Below are 27,549 nucleotides of genomic sequence, written 5' to 3' on the forward strand. Positions count from 1 at the left end.
CTTTAGGTGTAAGGTTAGATTGTTTATTTGAGATTTTTCTTTTTTCTTGAGGTAGGCTTGTATAGCTATAAACTTCCCTCTTAGAACTGCTTTTGCTGCATCCCATAGGTTTTGGATTGTCATGTTTTCATTGTCATTTGTCTCTAGGTATTTTTTATTTCCTCTTCGATTTCTTTAGTATTCTCTTGGTTATTTAGTAACATATTATTTAGTCTCCTTGTGTTTGTGTTTTTTACATTTTTTCCCCTGTAATTGATTTCTAATCTCATGGCGTTGTTGTCAGAAAAGATGCTTGATATGATTTCAATTTTTTTTAATTTACTGAGGCTTGATTTGTGGCCCAAGATGTGATCTATCCTGGAAAATGTTCCATGTGCACTTGAGAAGAAAGTCGAATCTGCTGTTTGTAGATGGAATGTCATATAAATATCCATTAATTCTATCTGGTTTATTGTGTAATTTAAAGCTTGTGTTTCCTTATTAATTTTCTGTTTGGATGATCTGTCCATTGGTATAAGTGAGGTGTTAAAGTCCCCCACTATTATTGTGTTACTCTTGATTTCCTCTTTTAGAGCTGTTAACAGTTGCCTTATGTATTGAAGTGTTCCTATATTGGGTGCATATATTTTTATAATTGTTATATCTTCTTCTTGGGTTGATCCCTTATCATTAGGTAGTGTCCTTCATTGTCTCCTGTAAAATTGTTTATTTTAAAGTCTATTTTATATGATATGAGTATTGCTACTCCAGCTTTCTTTTGATTTCCATTTGCATGGAATATCTTTTTCCATCCCCTCACTTTCAGTCTGTATGTTTCCCTAGGTCTGAAGTGCATCTCTTGTAGACAGCATATATATGGGTCTTGTTTTTGTATCCATTTAGCAAGCCTGTGTCTTTTGGTTGGAGCATTTAATCCATTCATATTTAAGGTAATTATCAATATGTATGTTCATATTACCAGTTTCTTAATTTTGGGGGTTTGTTTCTGTAGGTCCTTTTCCTCTCTTCTGTTTCCCACTTAGAGAAGTTCCTTTAGCATTTGTTGTAGAGCTGGTTTGGTGTGGTGAATTCTCTTAGCTTTTGCTTGTCTGTTAAGTTTTTGATTTCTCCATCGAATCTGAATGAGATCCTTGCCTGGTAGAATAATCTTGGTTGTAGGTTCTTCCCTTTCATCACTTTAAGTATATCACACCACTCCCTTCTGGATTGTCGAGTTTCTGCTGAGAAATCAGCTGTTAACCTTATGGGAGTTCCCTTGTATATTATTTGTCATTTTTCCCTTGCTGCTTTCAATAATTTTTCTTTGTCTTTAATTTTTGCCAGTTTGATTACTATGTGTCTTGGCGTGTTTCTCCTTGGTTTTATCCTGTATGGGACTCTCTGCACTTCCTGGACTTGGGTGGCTATTTCCTTTCTCATGTTAGGGAAGTTTTCAACTATAATCTTTTCAAATATTTTCTCGGGTACTTCCTCTCTTCTCCTTCTGGGACCCCTATAATGTGAATTTTGTTGGGTTTAATGTTGTCCCAGAGGTCTCTTAGGCTGTCTTCATTTCTTTTCATTCTTTTTTCTTTATTCTGTTCCACAGCAGTGAATTCCACCATTCTGTCTTCCAGGTCACTTAACCATTCTTCTGCCTCAGGTATTCTGCTATTGATTCCTTCTAGTGTATTTTTTCATTTCAGTTATCGTATTGTTCATTGCTGTTTGTTTGTTCTTTAATTCTTCTAGGTCTTTGTTAAACATTTCTTGCATCTTCTTGATCTTTGCCTCCATTCTTTCTCCGAGGTCCTAGATCATGTTCACTATCATTTTTCTGAATTCCTTTTCTTGAAGATTGCCTATCTCCATTTCATTTAGTTGTTTTTCTGGGGGTTTTTATCTTGTTCCTTCATCTGGTACATAGCCCTCTGCCTTTTCATCTTGTCTATCTTTCTGTGAAGGTGATTTTTGTTCCACAGGCTGCAGGATTGTAGTTCTTCTTGCTTCTGCTGTCTGCCCTCTCTCTCTTCTACTTCTTATGAGGCCACCAATTCTATTAGGCAAGGACTTCCATCCTTATGACCTCATTTAACCTTAGTTGCCTCCTAAAAGCCCCATCTCTAAACACAGTCACATTAGGAGTTGGGGCTTCAACATAGGAACTTGCAGAGGACACAGTTTAGTCCAAAGCAAAACGTAAGCAGCTCCTCTCTCTTCTCTGCATGGAACTTTCAATTTAGTCACCAGAGAACCGGTAATGCATGAAGCAATAACAGTGAGTAAGGAAGGTAGAATCCAAAGCTCAGAAAGAGGAGGGCTGGAGTACTCAAAGAAGACTTTCTAAACCTGAGACTCCCTTGGGATCTTCAAGCTTACTTGCAGATTTTCTAAACCCTGAATTCAGTCAGGATTCCCTTGCTCAATGGCTTCCATTGCTCTAAAGAAAATGTCCAGACTCTTTTAGCACTGCCTTCCAACCCCCCAGTTCTACCTCCTAGCCTCTTCTCTTGCCACTCTCTGATGCAATACCACTGAGCTGCTTTCAGTCCCAAGTAACTCTCCTTCACCTTTAGGACTGTGCCCATGCAGTTCTCTCTACCTGGAAGACATCCACCCAACATCTCACATCTCATCCTCTTACATCATTTTGTACCTGCCAGCTCCTCTCATCCTTGAGGTCTCAGTTTAGAGGACACTTCCTCAGAAAACCTCAGAGAGAACAGCATCATGAACCCTCAAACACCTGTCATCATCTGCATTTGGTAATGGAATATCATCAAATATTCTGCCAGTGTTCAAATTCCCCTAATCATCTCATAAATAATTTTAATAGTTTATTTGTATGAATCAAGATACAAAGGTCACACTTTGCAAATAATAAAGTTATTCCACTGAATTATTACATATATAATATTTATCCTTTGCCCATCCCTTACCACATTGGTTGAACCACAAGTTATTATCTGCCTCTGAACACACACCCCCAGGCCACCTACCTGGGATGAAAAATTCCAGCTCACATTCATATCTACAGAGCTAACCCCTAACCACAAACTACTACTGACATAATCCTCACAAACCTAACTCACCCAAATTAAGAGACAGCCCAGATATATCTCCAATATGTCATTTTCAGCACAACCTGACTTCACTGTAGTGTTCTTCAAGAACTAGAAAATTGACAATTGCTCTAAAGGAAAAGAAAGGAAAGGATGTGTGATGCTCCAGTTGGCAGCTCTAGGTTCTACCAGCACGGGCTTTGAGGACATTTACTATCAGAAAGTTTATAATAAGCCAGATGAAATGTTTGTGCAATGCACCCCGTGATACTTACTGTTCCAAAAGCTGAATCTAAGTTTAGGTGGATTCCAAATTCTTTCCCCTCCCGAAATCCTCTAAAAATAGCTTCTCTATTACTTAGGAAATCTGTCTTGCTCCTGAACACAAATATGCTTTGATTTGATTCCAACATAAAAAGGCATTACTGACCAAAAGAAAAACAGAGATCTTATTGAGGGACATGGATGGGTAAGGAACTATCTGAACTATTTACTATTTATTGTCCTTGTGTTTTAGAATGTACAAAATGCTCCCCTCCCCCCATTTCTGTGTTCTACATTGAAACACAGTGGAGAGGGGGCTTTGCCAATGAAATTTGGTGAGTGTAGGAGGAGGGAGGTACAGGCAGTGTACCAAGTCCAGCTTGGTACACAGAACGTGCTGGAGAGAGAAATGCTGAAAAACAGAGAGAATAGGGGAGGATTTATATTTCCATGTTGGCAGTTGATCACATTCAGTCTTATTCAGTGAAGCTGCTTCAGTGGCTGTTGCCATGGGAACCAGACATGATTAAGTAGTTTATTGGATGCAGCTTCCATGGACTGATGTTCTAAATCTGGGTCACGGTTTCACCCTCACTTTAGGTGTTCCAAAGGTACCAAGGTATTTTCTTCCAACAGGTGTGTTTATTTCACTATCAATGTACACCCAAAACATCTGAGATAAAATGGCTAAAATTCATGAACCTAATATTTGTAGGATTTTGGTTATTTTGTCAGGAATAAAATAATTTAGTGTATTTGCCAGAAGGAGGCTGTAATTGTAAATTTTACATGTGTGCATGCTGAATTTTGCATCACAATGTAAAAGGGATCATCTCACTTTGTAACATCACTAAGGCCATCACTGATTTGCAGTGTTTTCTTTCCGGACTGGGCTGGTTCAGAAAAACATTCATCAGTGTAGTGACATTGTAGTTACCTTTCTAAGATCTCCACATCTCTCATTTGTTTAAACCGGCAGTTTTCTGGTGAGAGTCTGGCCAGACGTCTCGTCTCCCCAACCACCTAATAAGGTGTAGCAACATTGCTTTTCTCCTCATATTCAGCTCCCTTAGTTACTCACATGACACACATGGATAGGAAGCTGACAGATACTGTGTATCCGGGATTCTTTCCAGAAACACTCTACAACAGTCAGTGTATGGAAATCAGCACACACCGAACAGTAGCAAATAGCTGGGAGCTGGGTCAGTGCTTTCTAAAAGGCTGCGTGCAGACCTGGGCTTTGCTGCTTAGAAGCTGGGTGACTTGCTTCCTTTGCCACAACTGCTTCAGAATTACTGGGAGGCACTGCCCAGATTCCTCTTCAGACCAAAAGGACTCCCAGCTGCTGGAAGTGTTTACAGCTAACAGCCGGGACCCTCTCCAGAAATTGCCTTCTCCTAAAAAGAGCGAACCCCTCAGGGCCATGCTTCCTTCCTGGGTATCTCACAAACATCTGGTTCACGGAAGGGCAATGGGGAGAAGGGGTGCTATGAAAGCCTGGGCCCCTCACTCCCACCCACCTTGCTCCAACTCCAGACCCCTCTGAAGGTTCACCCATCTAGCACTGATAATACTAGAATCTTTCTCATAAAGATGTTTTGGAGAATATATTATCAGCGTATCCAGCACATCAGAAGTACACCATGGATATTAGCGATTCACATGGCTTTCAAAATCCTTGGCTGGGGCTTCCCTGGTGGCGCAGTGGTTGAGAGTCCGCCTGCCGATGCAGGAAACACGGGTTCGTGCCCCGGTCCGGGAAGATCCCACATGCCGCGGAGCGGCTGGGCCCGTGAGCCATGGCCGCTGAGCCTGCGCATCCGGAGCCTGTGCTCCGCAACGGGAGAGGCCACTACAGTGAGAGGCCCGTGTACCGCAAAAAAAAAAAAAAAAAAAAAAATCCTTGGCTGATTTACATAATGGAAGGCATTGCACTTCCCTTAAGCATGGGTTCCTCATAGGTACAAAGGTCTTTATTGGACAATATCTGGGACTGTCCTTCAACCTGTAGTTTGAAGTTTGATCCAGAGCTGAGATTTTCAATTTGAAAGCAGTGGAATTTTTTTTTTTTTTTTTTTTTTTTTTTGCGGTACACTGGCCTCTCACTATTGCGGCCTCTCCTGTCGTGGAGTACAGGCTCTGGACGCGCAGGCCCAACGGTCACGGCTCATGGGCTCAGCCGCTCCGCGGCATGTGGGATCCTCTTGGACCAGGGCACGAACCCGCATCCCCCGCACCGGCAGGCGGACCCCCAACCACTGCGCCACCAGGGAAGCCCAGCAGTGGCATTTTTAAAAACTGAAATCTCATGTGGAAACCATAGGTATGTATACACATAATAATAATAATAAATAAAAAGTATAGGGCACTTGCTATGTGCCAGGTACCATGATTAGCACTTTACTTTTAGGATATATGTGCATGCTTGTGCAATAATGAATTCACTGAAACTTCCCAACAACCCTGTGATGCATACACTACTATCATCTCTTGCACTTCTTGCAAAACCTCTCCAGTGCATTCAAAATAGTACAAAAGATGGTGGAATTTGATGACTATGACTATTTTCTCTGAATAATGGATACTTTGAATGCAGCTTTGGGTCACAAGATTTTTTTAAAAAAGCAGTAAATAGAATATGTGTAGCACAAATAATCTAAAGTAATAACCACACACACACACACACACACACACATATTCATTCGAAGCTTTAGCTGTGTAGCTGAGAACAGTTGTTGAGAAATGCAACCGTTCTTTCATATTCCAAATAGTCCTGAGAAAGCAATTTGAAAGGGGAAGGGGAAGGAAGATTAAGGAAAGGAATGCATACTACTTTATACAAAAACATGAAATTTTGTATTCATTGGAGAGAGAATTACAGGGTGTGTTAGGAAAATGGTTTACTTCCTCCTTTTGGGTTTAGACTGTAGGGACAATTAATGTCTGTCATTGGGAGACTGTGTATTTCTGTTTGCGTGTGTATGAGCTTTCAGTTCCCTAATGGGCAGCTAGGAAATTAAGAGATTTTATCTGCAACTACACTGGTAGGGAGATTGGAGTTCAGGGTTAGGACTTAGGGATCCATGGCCATTCTGGACTCTTCAAAGAGACCTAGAATACCAAAACCTCCAAGAACTGAGCTGACACTCATGCCCCAAAGATGTTGACCCAGGCCAAATAAATCATCCTCTGGACCATGTACCACTCAGGGAAGAACACTGATGATGACCCAAAAATAAGTCCTAGGGGCAGGGCCTGGGGTTTTGAACAAGCAGAAGAGCTATGCATGGCAGCAAAAGAGAATCTTTTACAAAGAGTAGAATATGAGTTGGTGGGATGGATTTAGGAACTGGGGTGTGCCAACAAGAAATCCCAGTGAAGAATTAAACTTTTCGGAAAGATTTTCCATGAGCTAGAGGAAAATTCTTAGCCTCATTATAAATGGCTTCCTTCTTATGTGGTCTAAATTTTCCTCAGCAGTGTAATAAAATCTGATATACCTACAAACCTTGAGAGTTGTAGTGATATGGGGGCACAAGATGTGGGAGAGAGACAGAAAAAGCATGTGGTGGTCAAAGGCAGAGAAAAGAAGAGCAGGCCTCTCAGACTTAGCGGGCTGCTGGGCTCCAGTGATCTGGATGCCAGGAACTTCTTGAGGGTCCTAAAACAAAAGTGGTTGCCCTTAAGGGTCCAAAACACTGACTTTGAGTTATAAGTAGGTTTGGTTAAACTTTTTTTTTTTTAGCAGAGAGTAATTAAGGGTCCATTCTAAATATTGCTATACAGAACTGAAAATATTTGTTCAATATTTCCTGTGGTGAAAATGCGAAATGATTTTAGCGGTTGATCATAGAAGTTGTGGAAACTGTGTATTTCTTAAAGAGAGAAATTTACTACACACGGGTCCAACATCACTATCTGGAAGCGTTCTTTATGTACCAGTTCAATGAAATCCAAGTATATTTTTTGGTAGATATTGTTGTGTGGCTGGGCGTTTAGTTAGCAAGAAAGAGAAGTGATGTGGGATAGGAAGCCAAGAGCTACAACTTCAACCCACCACCAGCCAGCAGGGTACTCTCGGGCATATCTCCTTGGCCTCTTGGAGCCTCAGATTTCTCTTTAAAATGAGCTTTGAAAATTCCACTATTAGAGATTCATTATTTTGGCCTAAAGTGTTTCTTCCTGCTAAAATACACATACTCCTATGAGTGTTGTCAGAAACCACTATCAGGTATTTATGGTAAAGTGAATTTATTCAAGAACAGGCTTTGGAAAGGGTTACTGATGTGGAGAAAGAGCACAGAAAGGGGAGGACGGTCAAGCCAACATACATTTTTCATTAGAACTAATCAGCTAAGAGGGAAAAAAAAATGAAGAGTTTTGACAGTGTTGCCTTGTCAAGGTAAGAGGGAATACATGTCACCACAGTAAGAGTTGAGTTTTACTAAATATTTGTCCCACTGAAAAGCAATTGCTAGCTGTGCTGATTAAAATCCCGGAATACAAAATTATCATCCTTGGGTTTCTTCCTGGGTTGTGGTGTGATTGCCGGTTATGCTTCAGAGTAGGACAATTAATTCCTTTCTTTCAGATTTCCCCTTTAAAATGTATGTCTGATGATCATTTTCTAATTAAGTCATTTATTGAGAATGTAAGAAAGTTCTACAGTGTTTTATCAACTCCAAAGTAAAAGATTGGTCAATGATTTTTTTAAAAAATGAGAGGACTTCCCTGGTGGTGCAGTGGTTAAGAATTCGCCTGCCAATCGCCTGTCAATCCCTGGTCCAGGAAGATCCCATATGCCACGGAGCAACTAAGCCCATGTGCCACAGCTACTGAGCCTGCATTCTAGAGCTTGTGAGCAACAACTACTGAGCCTGTACACCACAACTACTGAAGCCCATGCACTTTAGAGCCCATGTGCCACAACTACTGAGCCTGCATACTGCAACTACTGAAGCCTGTGCCTCTAGACCCCGTGCTCTGCAACAAGAGAAGCCACCGCAATGAGAAGCCTGCGCACTGCAACGAAGAGTAGCCCCTGCTCGCTGCAACTAGAGAAAAGCCCATGCACAGCAATGAAGACCCAGTGCAGCCCCCCCATCCTCCCCAAAAAAAGCATTGAGGATGTAATCCCTTAGGTCTCTTCCAGCTCTGAAATATTTTGGTTGTGTGTCATGCCTTACTTCATGAAAGTGGAGTTATTTGAAGGAGGTCATGCCCACAGGACCCAGTTAAAGGAAAAGGCACCGAGCTCAGGGCTGGCCAATTTGGCTGACCCATCAAGAGCAGAAATGCACCCTCTCTGAATTTTTTGAGCAATAAAAGGAGAGCTATGTCTTATAATTAGTAGCATCTCATAATTTCTTCCAGAAGTTCAGCAGACACTGTGAATTAGAGATGGAACTGATGTAATTTTCTACATAGAAGTTAAGCTGGGCAACTCAATGCAGGGCTCAATATAAACAGCTCCCTTTAGAAGCAGCCAAGAATATGGTCTTAACAGATACAGCATGCTTGGATCGTTTAGGACAATCTCTTAGATCTTTATAGTTAAAAAACCAAACAAAACTTCTTCTCTTGATATCATATAAATTTTTTAATTGAGTCTTGAATAGAGACTAGTAAATTGTCAGGAGAAAATATAAAAGGTATTTTAGCTCTAAAACAAGCTTTATTCCTCATAGAAACAAATGTGAACAACTGAGAACATTTCCTCCTCATGGTTTCCTCAGGAACAGATGAACCTGGGATCTTTGACCCTTGTGGTATCTTGTGACTCACTCTTTATATTCAAAAAACATTTTAGTTGTCTGAAGAAGATTTTCCAATACAGGTCTATTCCCTGAAAAGTAGATTTCTTTCCAGAGAATTTTATCTATCCACTCACTGTTTTATGATTTATTTTGAAGGACTTGAAACAGTTTTGGTTCCTTGGGGGATGATTTGAATTCACTTAACAGAATACAGGCCCCTTTGTGAGCTAGAATTTCAGGATCTGTAACTCAGTAAAAGTGATTTATGGCTTTTATGAATGTTGGAAAGTAGGAGCTTCAGTGGATTAAATTCTACTGAAAACTTGCTGGTGATTTGTGATTTATTAACAAAATAAAAGAGAAGCTGTTTAAGGTATTAGAACAGAATTCAAATTCCTGGGTAAGTTTTAGCCATGTAAATGATAACTTCAATTGCACAATTATTAGAAGATCTATTTTCAGCTCAGTGTATATGATGACACAAAGTTTTGCCATAGACATAAAAGTGAGAAGTTTTACTCTAAAGACTATAGTTTCTTAATGTTGATATTTTCTATGAAAGTAAGAATTTTAAAGTGCCAAGATCTAATCTGGAGTTTTGTTCATGTGCTCATACAGAAGAATTTGAGTTCAAACTTTCTTTTCCTACTCCTTCAAGACAATGTCCATCTCATGGGATTTTGGTCTTAGAGGAGGAAAAAAGAGAACAATAATAAACTCCAATGAGAAACACAGGAAATGAGATGTCGTGAGAAAATCCTTCCAGTCCCTGCATGTTAGGTTGACTGCAGCTGTGTCACAGAGGACCATGACCACAGCAAAACAGGAACTGTTTTGCTAAACACTTTCCACTGAAGAGGTCCCAAGAATGTCTTTACTTTTGGTTTCAGATGTGGAGTCACTTTATCCATTTTCAGATATGGGTGCTATTGTGTGGGCTTGGTCACATCCAGCAGGATCCCCAGTTAGGAGAGAAGTAGTTCATTGTTTATGTGGCCTCTGATTTGTTTCAAATCTAACAAGTTGCATAAAAGTCTTCCAATGTCCTCCTTTTGGAAAAATTGGGCTGGCATTATAACTATGGGAATAACTGTGAGGGTGGAAAGGAAAAAGCTGCTAAAAAGAGAATAAAGGGAACAAAGAGGCATACTTCAGGTAGGATAGTCAGGGGAAGCCTCTCTGAGTGGACAATATTCAGTTAATACCTAAAGGAAGAGAAAGCCAGAATAAGAAAAGTATGGGAAGAGCTTCTAGGAAGAAAAGACAGCATATGCAAAGATCCTGAGGCTGGACAGCCTGGTGTAATGAGCCAAAGAGAGAGTGGTTTGAAATAAGCTTGGGAAGGTGGGTGGGAGCCAGGTCCTGTAGCAGATTGGAGGGCACTGCAAGTTTATATTTAATTCTGGGTGTAGTAGGAATCCATTGAGGGAGGTTAAATAGACCATGACATGAACAAATTTTTATTTCAAGATGCACCTATTGTCTTATGTAGAGAATGGGTTGTCTAGGGCAAGGAGATTGGGTGGTAATGAAGGACAGGTTGATAAAATCAACAGCACTTCCGGTGAACCAAATATAGAGAGCGAGGAGAAGGATGCATCAAGATACAATGAAGTTTCTCGCCAGGGTGTCTAAATGAGAGATGATGCAATTTACAAGACAGGTAAGGCTTAGGTTGGGGCAACAAGTTGGTAGGAGAGGAACCAAAAGCACCAGGAGATACATTGTGATATCTCTGAAATTCTCTAGTGGAAATACCAAGAAGGCAGTTGGATATAGGAATCTTGAGTTCCAGGAAGAGATCATTGCTGGAGATATTAATGTTGGCATCTAGATGGTATTGGAGCCATGGTACTGGATAAGATTATGCACAAAGAGTTCAGAAAAACAAGAGAAATAATCAGGAACTCCAAAATTTAGAGGTTGGATATTGGAAAAAGAACTTACATAGATGGCAATGAGATGGGAAACAAGGAGAAAATGATATCCTAGAAACCAGGAGGAGAGTATTTCCAGAAACAGTAGGGTGGTCAACTGAGTTATGTTGCTTAGAGATCAGTAAGTACAAAAACAGAAAAATGTCCATCAAATTGGGCAACAAGGAGGTAGGTTTGATGAAATGGTGGGGGCAAATCCAGGTCAGAGGGAATGGGGGAGGTGAAGAAGTAGAAACAGCATGTAGAGGGCATTTTTCCAAGAAATTTGACTCTGTTGAAAGTAGTTTAAAAACTCTTTGCTTCCCTACATATTATGAAAGAACAAAGCTCTAAGGTTCTTGCCACATTACAATCTGCTTTTCCCTTCCTGTTTTGATTGCAAAGTTCTCTTTGCTTCAATTTTCAATTAGCACTGACTGGAAAGTCACCACCTTTCAACACAGCATGAAACCTGGACATTATTGTCCTGTAAAGTAACTACTAATTACACTGGCAAAAGTAAACTTCCTGAAAGACTGTGTCCTTGCTGAATAAAGATGTCATTTAGGCAACCCTGATTTCTTGTTAGAAGCTTAAAATATCTTTCTGTCTCAGAAAACCAATTAATTATTCAGAAGAAATATTCCCCTTATAGTTCAGCCAAGAAATTGAAAATGACCTTTTAAGGTCATGGAGCAGTTTGTCTCCTGTTGTTGGTGCAGGAATAACTTTGGAAGAGAAGAAATTGGTCATTCTTCTAGCTTCTGTTCAGCAAGATGTGTCAGGGACTATCTCAAGACTCCCTACCCCATTCCCAGCTCCAGGACCCAATTATTATTTGACATTTCCTTAAAATGCTCTTGGTTCTAATATTACATATCTCCTTTGTCTCTTCTTTTCTCCTTTGAACCTTATTTTTCCTTTGCTTAACTGAGCTCAGTTTCTAAGATGACCCCAAATGATACCCCACCTCCTAGTATTCATACTTGTGTGTAGTCTCCTCTCTCACTAATAAGGCTGACCTCTGTGACCAATAGAATATTATGGGAACAACAGAGGATGACTTCCAAGGCTAGGTCACAAAAAACATTGTGGCGTCCACCCTTCCTCTCTCTTGGACTGCTTACTCGGGGAGAAGGCAGCCACCACGTAATGAGAACAGTAAAGCAATTCAGGGAGATGTCCCCATTGGGAGGATCTAAAAGTTCCTGCCTATAAGCAGAGCTATTCGAATGTGCCATCTTGGAAATGGATCTTTCAGCCCCAGCCAAGCCTTCAGAAGACTACAGCCCCAGACAACATCTTGCTGCAGCCTCCTATGAGACCTGGAGTCAGAACCACTTAGCTAAGCTGCTTCTAAGTTACCCACCCACAAAACTGTGGTATAAAATTGTTTTACAACACTAAGTTTTGAGTTTACATAGGAATAGATAACTAATGCATCACTGAAACTGAATTACTGAATCCACTTTCAGACAACAGAAAAAGTACAATGAAAGATTTAAGGCAAGGAAAAAGGAGAGAAGATAAATTTTCTGGGCATATGTATGTTTTGGGAAATAGGAGAGGGCAGAAGATACTAATACATAGTTAAGTAGGTCCTGATAACCTGCTTTTAGATCAAACCTCTAATAAAACCTGTACTTCTTGTCAGAGCTTCTTTCCTTCCTTCCCTTTAAAAAAATATTTCATTGAAGTAGATTATCATGGCAGATTAAACATAGTCTTTTCTAGGGAAGTCAGCCACCATGTAAGGTGTCTGACTACCCTTAGACCACCATGCTGGGAGGAAGCTCAAACTATCTATCTGAAGAAGTACTTGAAAAGAGAGAGGTGCCTGAGCTGTTCAGTCATCCCAGCTAAGGTGCCAGACACGCGAGCAGAGAAGCCATCTTGGATATCTGGTCCAGTCAGCCTTTCAGCCAACTCCAGCCCCAGCTGCCAACTGACTGCAACTGCATGAGAAACTCTGAGCAAGAAACTCCCAGTCAGCAGACAGAACTAGAGAGATAATAAAATGGTTGTTTTAAGCCACCAAATTTTGGAATGGTTTGTTCTGCAGCAAAAATAATTAGAACACTGAAAGAGGAAATTGATCAGAGAACACTAGGAATGCCTGTTTATTCTGGTGATCATTAGTTTATAATGATGCCATTTGTCTGGCTGTGTTACTTTCTCTAGCTCAGCTTCTTAGTTTCAGGAAGAGGGAATTGATAGTAGCACTTATGCAAGATGATGATGATAGTGATGGTAAAGATGATGATGATTTAGTAGCTAAAACAACAATTTATTATTATCTTCTAGAATTTTGGGCCTGATGTGCTCAACAGGGCAGTTCTTACTTGGAGTGTCTCAGATGGTGGCAGTCAGAGGGCTTCTTTTTCTACCCAATCTCTCCACATGGCTAGCTTGGGCTTCCTCCCAGCATAGTGTTTCAGGGTACTCAGATTTCTTACATAACAGCTAGCATCCCTCAGAGCAAACATTCTATGAGACACAGGCAGAAGCTGCAAGGCTTTGCAAGATTATTATTTTGCCAATGGCATGAAGAGACATTAAACACCGAAGGAGTGATAAATGGGCACATAACAAGACTCGGTTTGATTTTAAAAGGAGAAAAGGAATCCAGAAAATGGAGCTGTGGTGCCCAATGACTTGTTGTCTAGAGCCAGTGTTGCCCAAAGAATTAAGTTATTTAAAAAAAAAGTACACACTGCTATATTTTAAAAATAAATAAAACTGTGCTGAAAGTAAAATATTTTTTTTAATAAATAAAATAAAATCTTACAAGATTTACAGAAAAAAAAAAAAAGCTAGTCACAGACCATTAGCATTTCTCTTCTGAACTCTTGTTTCATCCACACTTCTGTGTCTTCTATTATAGTTACTTGGGCACTTGAGTTATCCCAGCTATGAAATGGTGACATCCAATAGGACAAGGGCTGTCTTATTCTTTTGAACATCATAGTAGCTTCATGCCCTATGCTTTAAACAGGTCTTCAACAAAAGTTTGTAGTGCTGCTAGGTATTTGGTCTTTAAGAAGAAACATCAACATGCTCTTATTAATATTTTTATTGATCATGAAGCGGAGTGCTGGAAGCTTTCAAAACAACTAAAGATATGCTTTCCATCACTGTCATTGGTCACTATGATGACTTTTCTTGGTCAGGTTAACTTCCTCAGTCTTGAGGTAGCTCTTGACTTTGGTGCAGACTTTTAATGGAAAATACTTCAGACTTGGATGTTAAGTATACCATTTAATAATGAAAATGCTTATTCTTCAGGGAGGTAGGGAAAGGCAGGATGGTTTTTATCAATATGAGCCTTTGGCAGGGCCTCTGGCTGGCAACAGGATGGCCCCTGAGAGGTTAGTGAAGGAGTTTTGGAGCTAAGTGTCCCTAGGCTTATCAAGTGGATGGTTTCTACTGGATAGTCAAGAATAAGGGGGGTTATTATCAGAACATGCACGGACATGCTATTGAGAGAGTTCATAGGACTGAAGTTTATTTTCTTGACTTGTACCACCCGCTATTTTGAGGGTGTTCTACTTGGAGAACAAAGTGTGAGACTCATTGTCTGGTGTTTCTGTAGAAGCAGTCTGTGTTGGCAAATAAGTTACAAACTCCACAACAACCACTCCCAAATGATTAAAACAGGCCTAAACCCATCCTATCTTGCAAGTAGCTACAATTTCACAAAACAAAAGTGAGAAAAGTAAATGCAGACCAAGCCCAAGCTTTCATCCTATGACTGTGTTGACTGGGCATAAAATAAGTACTACAGGTGCCTACAGAGCTGGGTTTTTAATCTCACTAAATACCCAGAAACTCAGAAAAGATTTGGAGCAGAAACAATCAAATGTAAATACCTTACCACATCCACCAAGAGCTTAGGGGTAGAGAAAACTGGCTTTCATTTCATTAAAAAGGTAAAAGACAAAACGTTATTTTCTACATACCTTGAAAAAAGTTTTTATAGATAACTTATCTTGAAAACCAAATCAACCATAATTCTATAATCTCAGATAAAATAAATGTGTAGGATATTTTGTGACTCTCTCATTCAACTTGGAAAACTTTGTGTTTTGTCATTTAAAGAACACTTTAAAGATGTACCAATATGTCTCTTCCATATGTAGTTTTTAGTAGCTTTTAATCCTTTTGTTATTGAAAAAAGTGGCATTGTGAAATTAAAACAGGTAGATTTTTATTATGTGGGGAAGGAAAAATACTTTTCCCTCTACCCTTCTACATTCTTGGCTGAGACATCCGCTGTAATAAAAGAGAGATTAAGAGGAGAAAAACAGATTTAATTTAACTTTGTACATAGGGGGAGCCCAAAGATAAGAGACCTTCTGACAGTCAGGCTATGGAGGTTTACATGCCATCCTGAGCTAAGGAGAAGGAAGTAGGGGTCTGGGACTTCAAATGGGAAGAAAACAATTCACAGAAATATGGGAAGAGCAAATGTTTGGTAAACCACCATGCCATGCATTTAAGTCTATTTTAAAATTTTTTCTTCCAGTTTTATTGAGATATATTTGACATACAGCACTGTATAAGTTTAAGGTGGACAGCATAATGATTTGTCACACATACATCATGAATTGATTATCACAATAAGTTTAGTGAACACCCATTATCTCATATAGATAAAAAATTAATGAAATAAAATTTTCCTGTGATGAGAACTCTTAGAATTCACTCTCTTAACTTTCATATATAACATACAGCAGTGTTAATTATATTTTCATGATGTACATTATATCCCTAGTACTTATTTATCTTCTAACTGGAAGTTTGTACCTTTGACTGCCTTCATCCAATTCCCTCTTCCCTCAACCCCACCTCTGGTAACCACAAAGCTGATCTCTTTTTCTATGAGTTTGTTTGTTTTTTAAGTATAATTGACTTAAAACATTATATTACACAACATAGTGATTTGGTATTTCTATACATTTCAAACTGATGACCACTGCAAGTCTAGTTATGTCTGTTACTATACAAAGATCTTACACAATTATTGACGATATTCCCCATACTGTACATTTCATACTTGTGACTTACTTATTTTGCAACTTACCCTTAATCTCCCTCACCTATTTCTTTCTTCTCCTCTCACCCCTTTTGTCTGGCAACCACCTGTTTGAATTCTGTATCTATAACTCTGTTTCTATTTTGTTTTATTTTTTTAGATTCCACATGTAAGTGACACTCACACATTATTTGTCTTTGTCTGACTTATTTCACTTAGCCTAATACCTTCTAGGTCCATCCATATTGTCACAAATGCCAAGATTTCGTTCTTTTTCATCTCTGAGTAATATTCCTGTGTGTGTGTGTGTGTGTGTGTGTGTGTGTATGTGTGTGTGTGTGTGTGTGTGTGTATCACATCTTCTTTATCCATTCATCTGTTGATGGGCATTTAAGTTGCTTCCATATCTTGCCTATTATGAATAATGCTGCAATGAGCTATCTTTTCTAATTTTCATTTTCTTCAGATAAATACCCAAGAGTGGAATTGATGGATCATTATGGTAATTCTAGTTTTAATTTTTTGAAGAATCTCCATACTGTTTCCCATAGTGGCTGCACTAATTTATATTCCCACCAACAGTGCATGAGGGTACCCTTTTCTTCATATCCTTGCAAATACTTGTTATCGCTTGTCTTTTTGCTAATAGCCATTCTGACAGGTGTGAGATGATATCCCATAGTGACTTTAATTTTCATTTCCTTGAATGCAAGGAAAGGAAGTGATGCTGAGCATCTTTCCATATGCCTGTATGTTTTCTTTGGAAAAAATGTCTATTCAGACCCTTTGCTCATTTTTTAATCAGGTTGGTTGTTTTCTCAATTATTTTTTTGTTTTTTAATTTGTATGAGTTCTTATATATTTTGAATATTAACCACTAATCACACATAAAGTTTGCAAATATCTTCTCTCATTCAGTAGGCAGCCTCTTCATTTTGTTTAGTTTCCTTAGCTGTGCAAAGGCTTTCCAGTTTGAGGTAGTCCCATTTGTTTATTTTTGCTTTGTTTCTCTTGCCTGAAGAGACATATCCAAAAACTATTACTAAGACCAATGTCAAAGAGTGCTCTTCCTATGTCTTCTTCTAGAAGTTTTATTGTTTCAGGTCTTATGTTTAAGTATTTAATCCATTTCAAATTTATTTTTGTGCATGGTGTGAGAGATTAGTCCAGTTTGATTCTTTTTCATGTAGCTGTCCAGTTTTCCCAACAACATTTATTTAATAAGATGTCTTTTCCCCATTGTATATTCTTGCCTCCTTTGTCATAGATTAATTGCCCAAATAAGTGTGAGTTCGTTTCTGGGCTCTCTATTCTGTTCCATTCATCTATGTATCTGTTTTTGTGCCAGTACCATACTGTTTTAGTTGCTGTAGCTTTGTAGTATAGTTCCAAGTTGGGGAGCATGATATCTCCAGCTTTCTTCTTCTTTCTCAAGATTGTTTGGCTATTCTGGATCTTTTGTGTTTCCATACAAATTTTAAATTATTTGCTCTAGTTCTGTGAAAAATGCCATTGGTATTTTGATAGGAATTGCATTGAATCTGTAGATTGTCTTGGGTAGTGTGTTCATTTTGACAATATTAATTCTTTCATTCCATGAGCACAGTATATCTTTCCAACTGTTTGTGTCATCTTCAATTTCTTTCATCAGTGTCTTAGAGTTTTCTGAGTAGACATCTTTTACCTCCTTAGTTAGATTTATTCCTAGGTATTTTATTCTTTTTGATGTGATAGTAAATGGAATTATTTTCTTTATTTCTCTTTCTGATAGTTCATTGATAGTGTACAGAAGTGAAACAGTCAGGATCTAATAAAAAAATGCAAGAGATTTCTGTGTATTAATTTTGTGTCTTGCAACTTTACCAAATTTAATGATGAGTTCTAGTAGTTATTTTGTGGCATTTTTAGGTTTTTTATGTGTAGTATAATGTCATCTGCAAATAATCACAGTTTTACTTCTTCCTTTCCTATTTTGATTCCTTTTGTTTATTTTTCTTTTCTGCAGTGGCTAGAACTTTCAATACTATGTTGGAATAAAAGTGGTGAGAATGGGCATCCTTGTGTTTTTCCTGATCTTAGAGGAAATGCTTTTAGCTTTTCACCATTGAGTATGATGTTGGCTCTGGGCTTATCATATATGGTCTTTATTGTGTTGAGGCATGTTTCCTCTATACCCACTTTCTTGAGGGTTTTTATCATAAATGGATGTTGAATTTTGTCAAAAGTTTTTGTGCATCTATTGAGAAGATCATATGATTTTTATTCTTCAATTTGTTAATGTGGCATATCACATTGATTGGCAGTTATTAAACTATCCTTGCATCCCTAGGATAAATCCCACTTGATAATGGTTTATTCTCCTTTTAATGTATTGTTGGATTCAATCTGGAAATATTTTGTTGAAAATTGTTGCATCTATATTCATCAGTGATATTGACCTATCTTTTTTTGTGATATCTTTGTCTGATTTTGATATCAGGGCAATGCTGGCATTATAGAACAAGTTCAGAAGCATTCCTTCCTCTGCAGTTTTTTGGAAGTTTGAGAAGGATAGGTGTTAACTCTTTCTAAATGTTTGGTAGAATTCACCGGTAGAGTCATCTGGTCCTGGAATTTTGTTTGCTGGGTTTTTCTTTCTAATTCAGTTTCTTTACTGGTCATATTTTTTATTTCTTCATGGTTCAGGCTTGGGAGATTGTACATTTCTAGGAATTTGTCTATTTCTTCTAGGTTGTCTATTTTACTGGCATACAATTGTTTGTAGTATTCTCTTATGATCCTTTGTATTTCTGTGGTATCAGTTGTAACTTCTTTTTCATTGTTGATTTTATTGATTTGGGCCCTCTATCTTTTTTTCTTGATGAGTCTGGATAAAAGTTTATCAATTTTGTTTATATTTTCAAAGAAGCAGATCTTTGTTTCATTGCTCTTTCTATTGCTTTTTAAGTCTCTATTTCATTTATTTCTGCTCTGATCTTTATGATTTCTTTCCTTTTACTAAATTTGGGTTTTGTTTGTTCTTCTTTTTCTAGTTCCTTTAGGTATAAGGATAGGTTGTTTATTTGAGATATTTCTTGTTTCCTGAGGTAGGCTTGTATCACAATAAACTTCCCTCTTAGAACCTCTTATGTTGCATCCAATTGATTTTGAATAGTTGTATTTTTATTTTCATTTGTCTCCAGATATTTTAAATTTTCTTCTTTGATTTAGTCAGTGACCCATTTTGTAGTTTAGTAGCATATTGTTTAGCCTCCACATGTTTGTGTTCTTTGCAGTTTTTTTCCTGTAGTTGATTTTTAGTCTCATAGCATTGTGGTCAGAAATGATGCTTGATATGATTTCAGTTTTCTTAAATTTACCAAGACTTGTTTTGTGGCCTAAGATGTAATCTATCCTGGAGAATGTTCTATGGGCACTTGAAAAGAATTATATATACATATATATAAAATCTCCATCTAAGCCAGTTGTTTTACTGTTTCCTTATTGATTTTCTGTCTGAATGATCTGTTCATTGATGTAAATGGGGTGTTAAAGTCAGCTACTATTATTGTGTTACTGTCAATTTCTCCCTTTTTTTCTGTTAATATTTGCTTTATGTATTTAGATGCCCCTATGTTGGGTGCATATATATTTACAACTGTTAAATCTTCTTGGTTTGATCCTTTGATCATTGTGTAATGTCCTTCTTTGTCTGTTGTCACAGTCTTTGTTTTAAAAGTCTATTTTATCTGGTACAAGTATTGCTACCCCAGCTTTCTTTTCATTTCCATTTGCATAGAATACTGTCTTCCAACCTCTCACTTTCAGTTCTTGTGTGTCTTTAGATCTGAAGTGAGTCTTGTAGGCAGGTCTTGTTTTTTATCCATTCAGATACTCTATATGTCTTCTTATTGGAACATTAATTCATCATTACATTTAAAGTAATTATTGATAAGTATGTACTTATTGTTGTTCTGTTAACTATTTTGGGATTCTTTTTCTTTTTTCCTTCTTCTTTTGTTCTCTTCCCTTGTGATTTGATTACTATCTTTTTTTTTTTTCTGCACTGCACAGCATGTGGAACTTCCTTGACCAGGGATCAAACCTTTGCCCCCTGTAGTGGAACTGTGGAGTCTTAACCACTGGACTACCAGGGAAGTCCTTGATGACTATATTTAGTGTTATGTTTGGATTCCTTTCTCTTTTTGTGTGTGTATCTATTATAGATTTTTGGTTTGTGGTTACCATGAAGTTTATATATAACAATCTCTATGTATACAAGATTATTTTAAGTTGCTGATCTCTGAGTTTAAATGCATTTTAACAGGACTGCATTTTTACTTTCCCCTTCCACACTTACTGTTTTTGACCTAATATTTTCTATTTTTTTGTTTTGTGTATGCCTTAACTACTTATTGAGAATACAGATGATTTATTCCTTTTGTCTTTTAACCTTCCTACTAACTTTATATGTGTATGATTTACTACATTTACTGTATATTTGCCTTTACCAGTGAGATTTTTTCCCTTTCATAACATTCATATTTCTAGCTGTAGCCCTTTCTTTTTTGCTTAGAGAGGCCTTTTAACTTTTCTTTTAAAGCTGGTTTGGTGGTGCTGAACTCTTTTAGCTTTTGCTTGTCTGTAAAAATTTTGATCTCTCCATCAAATCTGAATGAAATCTTTGCCAAGTATAGCAGCCTTGCTTGTAGGTTTTTCCCTTTCATCAATTTAAATACACCATGCTACTCCCTTCTGGCCAGGAGAGTTTCTGCTGAAAAGTCAAGTGCCTTGGGGGTTTTTTTTTAGATGTTTAAAAAACTATTTATTTATTTATTTGGTTGAGCCGGATCTTAGTTGCAGCAGCCAGGCTCCTTAGTTGTGGCTTGCTGGCTTCTTAGCTGCAGCACGTGAGCTCCTTAGTTGCAGCAGGTGGACTCCTTAGATGTGGCCCACAGGCTCCTTAGTTGTGGCATGTGAACTCTTAGTTGTTGCAAGTTCCCTGACCAGGGAACCTGGGCCCCCTGCATTGGGAGCATGGAGTCTTATCCACTGCACCACCAGGGAAGTCCCTCCCTTGCTGGCTTTTAATATTCCCTCTTCATTTTTAAATTTGCCATTTTAATTACTATGTGCCTTGCTGTGTTCCTATTTGGGTTAATCCTGTATGGAACTCTCTGTGATCCCTGGACTTGGATGTGTGTTTCCTTTCTCAGGTTAGGAAAGTTTTCAGCTATTATGTCTTCAGATATGTTCTCTGCCATTTTTTCTCTCTCATCTCCTTCTGGGACCCCTATAATGTGAATGTTAGTATGCTTGATCTTGTCCCAGGGGTCTTTTAAACAGTCCTTATTTCTTTTTATTCTCTTTTCTGTTTTCTGTTCAGCTTGAGTGGTTTCCACTACTCTGTCTTCCAGCTCACTGATCTGTTCCTCTGTATCATCCAATCTACTGCTGATTCCTTCCAATGTATTTTTTATTTCAGTTACTATATTTTTCATCTCTGTCTGGACCTTCTTTATATTTTGTAACTCTTTGTTAAAAACTTCTAACTTCTCACTCTGTTCATCCAATCTTCTTCTGAATTCTTTCAGCATCTTTAGAATCATTACATTGAACTCTTTATTGTGTAGATTGCTTATTGCTACTTCCCTTTGTTCTTCTTCTTGCGTTTTATCTTGTTCCTTCATTTAGAACATATTCCTCTGTTGCCTCATTTTGCCTAATTTGCTGTTTTTATTTCTATGTATTTGGGAGGTTGGTTACATTTCCCATCCTTGGAGACATCTTATGCATCTCTGTAGCACACTCCCCTCTAGTCAGTAGAGCTGTATGCTCTAGGGGTGCCCCTTATGTGGACAGCATAGGTCCTTTTGTTGGGGTGGGTTTACTATTGTGGGTGGCCTGGTAATTGTGACTGGCCCTTGGTCTGATTGGTTGCCAGGTCCCACCTTCTGCAGGAGCTGCCAAGCACTGGTGGGCAGGGCTGGGTTATGAGGCAGCTGGTTGCAGAGCCCGGGGGTGGGGGCGTGTCCTGGGGCTAGTGCTGGCCTACTGGTGGGCAGAGTCAAGTTCTGGGGTGGGTGGTTGTGGGGCTGAGTTTCTGGATCCAGTATCAGCCTGCTGGTGGGCAGGGCTGTTTCCTGGGGGCACTGACTGAGAGGTCCAAGTTTTCTCAGAGCTGGTATTGGCCTGCTAGTGTGTAGGCTTTTTCCTGATAGGGCAGGCCATGGGGCTGCTGTTGTCATGGTGAGTGTGGACGGGTCCTTGGCCTAGTGCCAGCCCACTGTGAGCAGAGCTAGGTTCTGGGTTCTCTGCCTAGAGGGCCCAGGGGTTCTGCAGCTGGTGCCAGCCTGCTGGTGGTCAGGGCCAAGTCCCAGGGACTCCTGGGGCTACTGCCAGCTCATTGGTGTATAAGTCTGGTCTCAGGGCTAGGTCCAACCCACTGGTGGGCAGAGCTGGGTCCCAGGATCTCTGGATGCTGGGCGCTAGGTATCCTGAAATTGATGTATTTATTCACTGGTGCATGGGGCATGGGGCTGGTGCGTGCCCACTGGTGGGTGATACTGGTTCCAGGGCTAGTTCTGGTCCACTGGTGAGTGGAGCTGGGTCCTGGGATCTCAAACTCTAGGGCCCTGGGTGTCCAGGAGTTGGTATTGGCCAAGTGGTTCATGGGACAGGGTCCCAATGGCTGGCTGCAGGATTCTGGGGGAATCCCAAGGATAGTGCCAGAGGACTGGTGTGTGGAGCTAGGTCCTGGGCCCTCTGGTACACAGGGCCAGGTCCTGGGGTGCCTGTGGTTTCAGGGGGTCTTAAAGCAACTAACCTACTGGTGGGTAGTGCTGTGTCCCTGTCCAGCTATCTGCTTGACCTAAGGCATCCCAGTACTGATGCTGACAAGCTGGTGGGTGGGGCTGGGTCCAGATACTAACAAGCTAGAGGGAGGATTCCAAAATGGTGCTTCTCAGGATCAGTGTCCTTTCGGTAGAAAGAGTTCCCAACAATGACTTCCACCAGTGTTCATGTCCCCAGTGTGAGTTCCAGTGTGAACTCCAGAAGGCATGTGCTCCAAGATCAGCAGGTGGGTCTGACCCAGGTCCTTTCAAATTATTGCTTCTGACCTGGGTTTCAGAGTGTGTGAGTTTTGTGTGTGCCTTTAAGATGGAGTCTCTATTTCCATAGCCCTCTGGCTCTTTGAAAAGTAAGCCCTGCTGGTCTTCAAAGCCAAATATTCTGGGGATTTGTCTTCCCTGTTCAGGACTCCCAGACCCAATGTGGGACTTAGACCCCTCGCTCCTTGGGGAGAACCTCTGCAATTATAATTATCCCTCCATTTGTGGGTCACCCACCCAGGGTTATGGTTCTTGACTATACAATGCCTCTGCTCTCCTACCTGTCTCATTGTGGTTCCTTCTTTAAATCTTTAGTGTTAGAAGATCTTTTCTGTTAGTCTTCTGGTCTTTCTTATCAATAGCTGCTCTATAAATAGTTATAATTTTGGTGTGCTCATGGAAGGAAGGAAGCTCAGGGTCTTCCCACTTTGCCATCTTGGCTGCTCTCTGCAGTTAAGTCTTTATGATGAAAAAATTTAAAAGTTATGTTTGGTAATAACACTCTTCCTGGTACAGGCTCTTTATCTAAATTCTTTTATGCAGTTAAGGAAAGGTATAAAGCTGTTCTTGAGTCTGCTGGGCCTTGATTGCCTTCAGATCGAAAAAATCCATATGGCAAAGTGGCATATTCTGGAGTGGCCTGCCCAGAACCACATCAATGGCAATAAGCACAAATCAGATAAATACCTCTGGAAGCTAAATATCCTCATTAATTAAAATGAATCTTAATAGTTATTAACTAAATGTTCAAATAAAACTTCACCTAATTAGCTTTCCATTTGTTTGAGCAATAATATTTTTAACACATTACATTGCAATTGTTTAGATTCTAAGCTATGATTATACGTTTTTTTACTGTATAGAAAATCTTATATTTTATTTTTTATTAAAGTATCGTTGATTTACAATATTATCTTAGTTTCAAGTGTATAACATAGAAATTTTTAATAGATTATACTCTATTTAAAGTTATCTTTAAATATTGGCTATATTCCCTATGCTGTACAATATATCCTTAGAGCTTATTTGTTTTATAATAGTAGTTTGTACCTTTTAATCCTCTACCCCTATCTTGCCCCCCATCATCCCTCACTTTACTGGTAACTACTAGTTTGTTCCCTATATCTGTGAGTCTGTTGCTGTTTTGTTATATTCACTCATTTGTTTTATATTTTAGATTCTGCATGTAAGTGATCACATACAATATTTGTCTTTCTCTGTCCAACTTATTTCACTAAGCATAATGCCTTCCTGGTCCATCTGTGTTGTTGCAAATAGTAAATTTTCATTCTTTTTTATGGCTGAGTAGTATTCCATTTTGTGTGTATATATGTATACCACATCTTCTTTACCCATGCATCTGTTAATGGGCACTTAGATTGCATCCATATCTTGGCTGTTGTAAATAATGCTGCTATGAACATTGCGTAACGTACATCTTTCCAAATTAGTGTTTTGATTATACACATTTAATGCAAATAGCTATCCTTTTTAGCAACTGAGATTGTAAATAGGAGGACATTTTCCCCAAATAAGCAAGATGTATGGGATCTGCAAGCTCATATCAAAGATTTGTGTAGGTAAAAATGACATGGTATAATTTAGTTCACCCTAATTTCTACTTGACTTGGGAAATTTATAGAATTTATCTCTGAATTTGTGACTTCTGCATCCAGCTCTTACAATTTTTTTTTTTTTTTTTTTGGTGGGAGAGGGAGAGCACAGAACCCACTTGCTTCCAACATCTTTGATGGGTTGTAAATATCATTTTCTCTGCTTACTAGCTATAGAAATAACATAAGAAGTTAGGTGATTTATCTAAGTTCTCCACAAATGTAATGTGGGAAAAAGTAAATGAAATTGGAAGCAAAGATATTGAATACAGTCCTGATATTTGTTATTTACCTTCTGTGTAAATATTTTCCCACATTTTGTTTGCTTTCATGAGTCATTATGCTAAGGTGACTGCATAACAGTGGGGTGTGAATTATCAGTTAGTCTCTGCCTGCAGGGAGGCAATTTAAACTCAGTATTGCAGCACCAGGTCATGTGCAGTGACAAATTGTTTTGTTTAAGAAATGACCCTACGATTTTAGGTGCATGTAATTTTTGATGACTTGTCTTGGTTTCACCTTCAAGTTCTGTGAGTGTTCTACCATCTATTGATAGAACTCCTGAAAATATATGAACTAACCCAAGAACATCAGATGAGAGATGGATCACAGATGCCAAAGGCCTACAGAATGATGTATTCTTTGAGCATTGATCCACTGTGTCTAGACTGTGGTCAGCCTTGCTGATCAAAGAGTACTTGCTACTCAAAGAGACTGGTAACATCAGCATCCCGTGGGAGCTTGTTAGAAATTCAGAATCTCAGACCCCAGACCTGCTGAATTAGAATCTGCACTTTAACAAGATCCCCAGTGATTCAAGGGTAAGTTAAAGTTTGAGAGGCACTGCTCTAGGTCCTAGATTCTAGGGCATTCCATAATTATATTTGATTTCTGCTAATTATCCAAGTGACCCATGACAATCCTCTCTCTCTCCCTTCTACCCACTTCTCTTTTGTTCTCTCCATCTCTTCCTCTTCTACCTCTTTCTCCTCCATCTTCTTTTCCTCCTCTTCCTTCTTCTCTTCCTCCTCCCTCTTCTCCTCCTCCCTCTCTTTCTCTCTCTTCCCCCTGCCACCCCCATCCTCTTTCTCCTCTTTCTCTCATCTATAGAATATATGCTAGGAAAATAGAGACTTTTAACTCATGCATACATATGCATATTCACAAAACCAAATAACTCAGCTTATATGGAACATGAATCTGTAAAGGAGCTGAGACTGGGTCTTGGAACAGTGGTGAAGAATGTGGGGTTATATTTCTTACCACTGAGTTTGAGATGCTCTCTCTTCAGTGCAACAGAGTGAGGAAGGAGAATGACAGGTGGAAGCCAGAAGGTGTGGGGTTTGCCTCCCTTCTTTCCCAGCCCTGAGGTAGAAAAAATGTGGGCTTCAGGCTGGACTCTTACAACTAGCCTCCTATTTGTATTTCCTGAGACAGAAGATAGGTGGGCTCCAGGTTAGGCATTTACAATCAGCCTCCTGTTTGCTCTCCGAAATGGAAGTAACAACAGAAACAGGGTAAATAGCCAGCCTTTGTCTCCTATGGACACCTTAAGATAGCCGTCATGGCAAGGGCAAAGAGGGACAAAACCTTGTTTGAATAAAGGATCAAGGGATCTCTACTTCCCCCCTCCTTGAGGCAAGGGAGACACTACACATGCACAGAAAGGCTCCTTGGGGATCAAAAGTCAGGGGACAATGCCAGACCGTAGTGAGCCTTGCTTCCCCCAGACGCCTTCATGTCAAGATCCATCTTGGCTGAGAGGTGCGCACCTAAGGGGAAGGTCCTGAGACAAATTAGCAGGGAGTAGGGGAGGTGTGGGGGAGGAAACAAAATGATTGGCCAGAAGGAAGACAAAGACCCGGAAAATTGCCTCCTTATAAAGGATTTAAACTTCGTAAAGGCACAACTCTCTCTCAGGGTTAGCCTGTGCGTCTTTCCGCATGTACACTGCTTTTCCAATAAACTTTTTACTTTTCTCATTACTTTCTGCCTCCTCGCCTGAATTCTTTCCTGACAAGCCAGGCAAGAACTGGGGGTTTAGGCCCTGGCCGGTGGCCTCCGTGGTCTAGCAGTTAGGACTCCCTGTCCAGGAACTAAGATCTTACTTCCAGCTACTGCTCACTGCTGCTTTCTGCAAGCTGCCGCTTACTGCTGCATATGTCCAAAATCAGCCTGAGGTCGGTCACTGAGGTCTCATCACTTACTCAAGCTTTTAAAGAGGAGGCTAGACATTGTGACTCTGCCCCCCTTGCTTTCTTTTGTTACCATTTTATTTTGAAATAATTTCAAACTTAAGGAAAATTGCAAAAATGATGCAAAGGACTCCTATACATCCTTTATTCAGATTCACTATTTTTAACATTTTGCCATATTTGCACACTCTCTCTCTTTCCACACACATACACATATATGCAAATTATTATTATCTGAACCATTTGTTAGCAGGCTGAATCCATCATGCTTCTTACCCTTTCATACTTCAGTGTATATTTCCTAAGAACAAGAAGATTCTCTTCAATTTGGCTTAAATAAAATTTTTCATTTCTTTCCTACATGGACTGATTAATTTTTTTGTCAACAGTACATATGGGAGCCCCACAAAGATATAAAACTCAAAGAAGTGACCACAGCAGGACTACCTTTTAGACAAAGAAACAACAAATTTGTGAAGAATTGACAAGACAAAGGGGTTTGGCTTTGGGTAGTAAATCGGTGAAGAAGTAACAATTTTTTTAATATAGGCTTTCATCCCTAAATTCCCTATCTCTGTTGATAAGGATGCCATCTACCCTCCTGATAGAGGGAAGGTGTCTTTCACAGGGGAGAT

This window comes from Globicephala melas, chromosome 15 (assembly GCF_963455315.2).
Source record: "Globicephala melas chromosome 15, mGloMel1.2, whole genome shotgun sequence".
NCBI classification, from domain to species: domain Eukaryota; kingdom Metazoa; phylum Chordata; class Mammalia; order Artiodactyla; family Delphinidae; genus Globicephala; species Globicephala melas.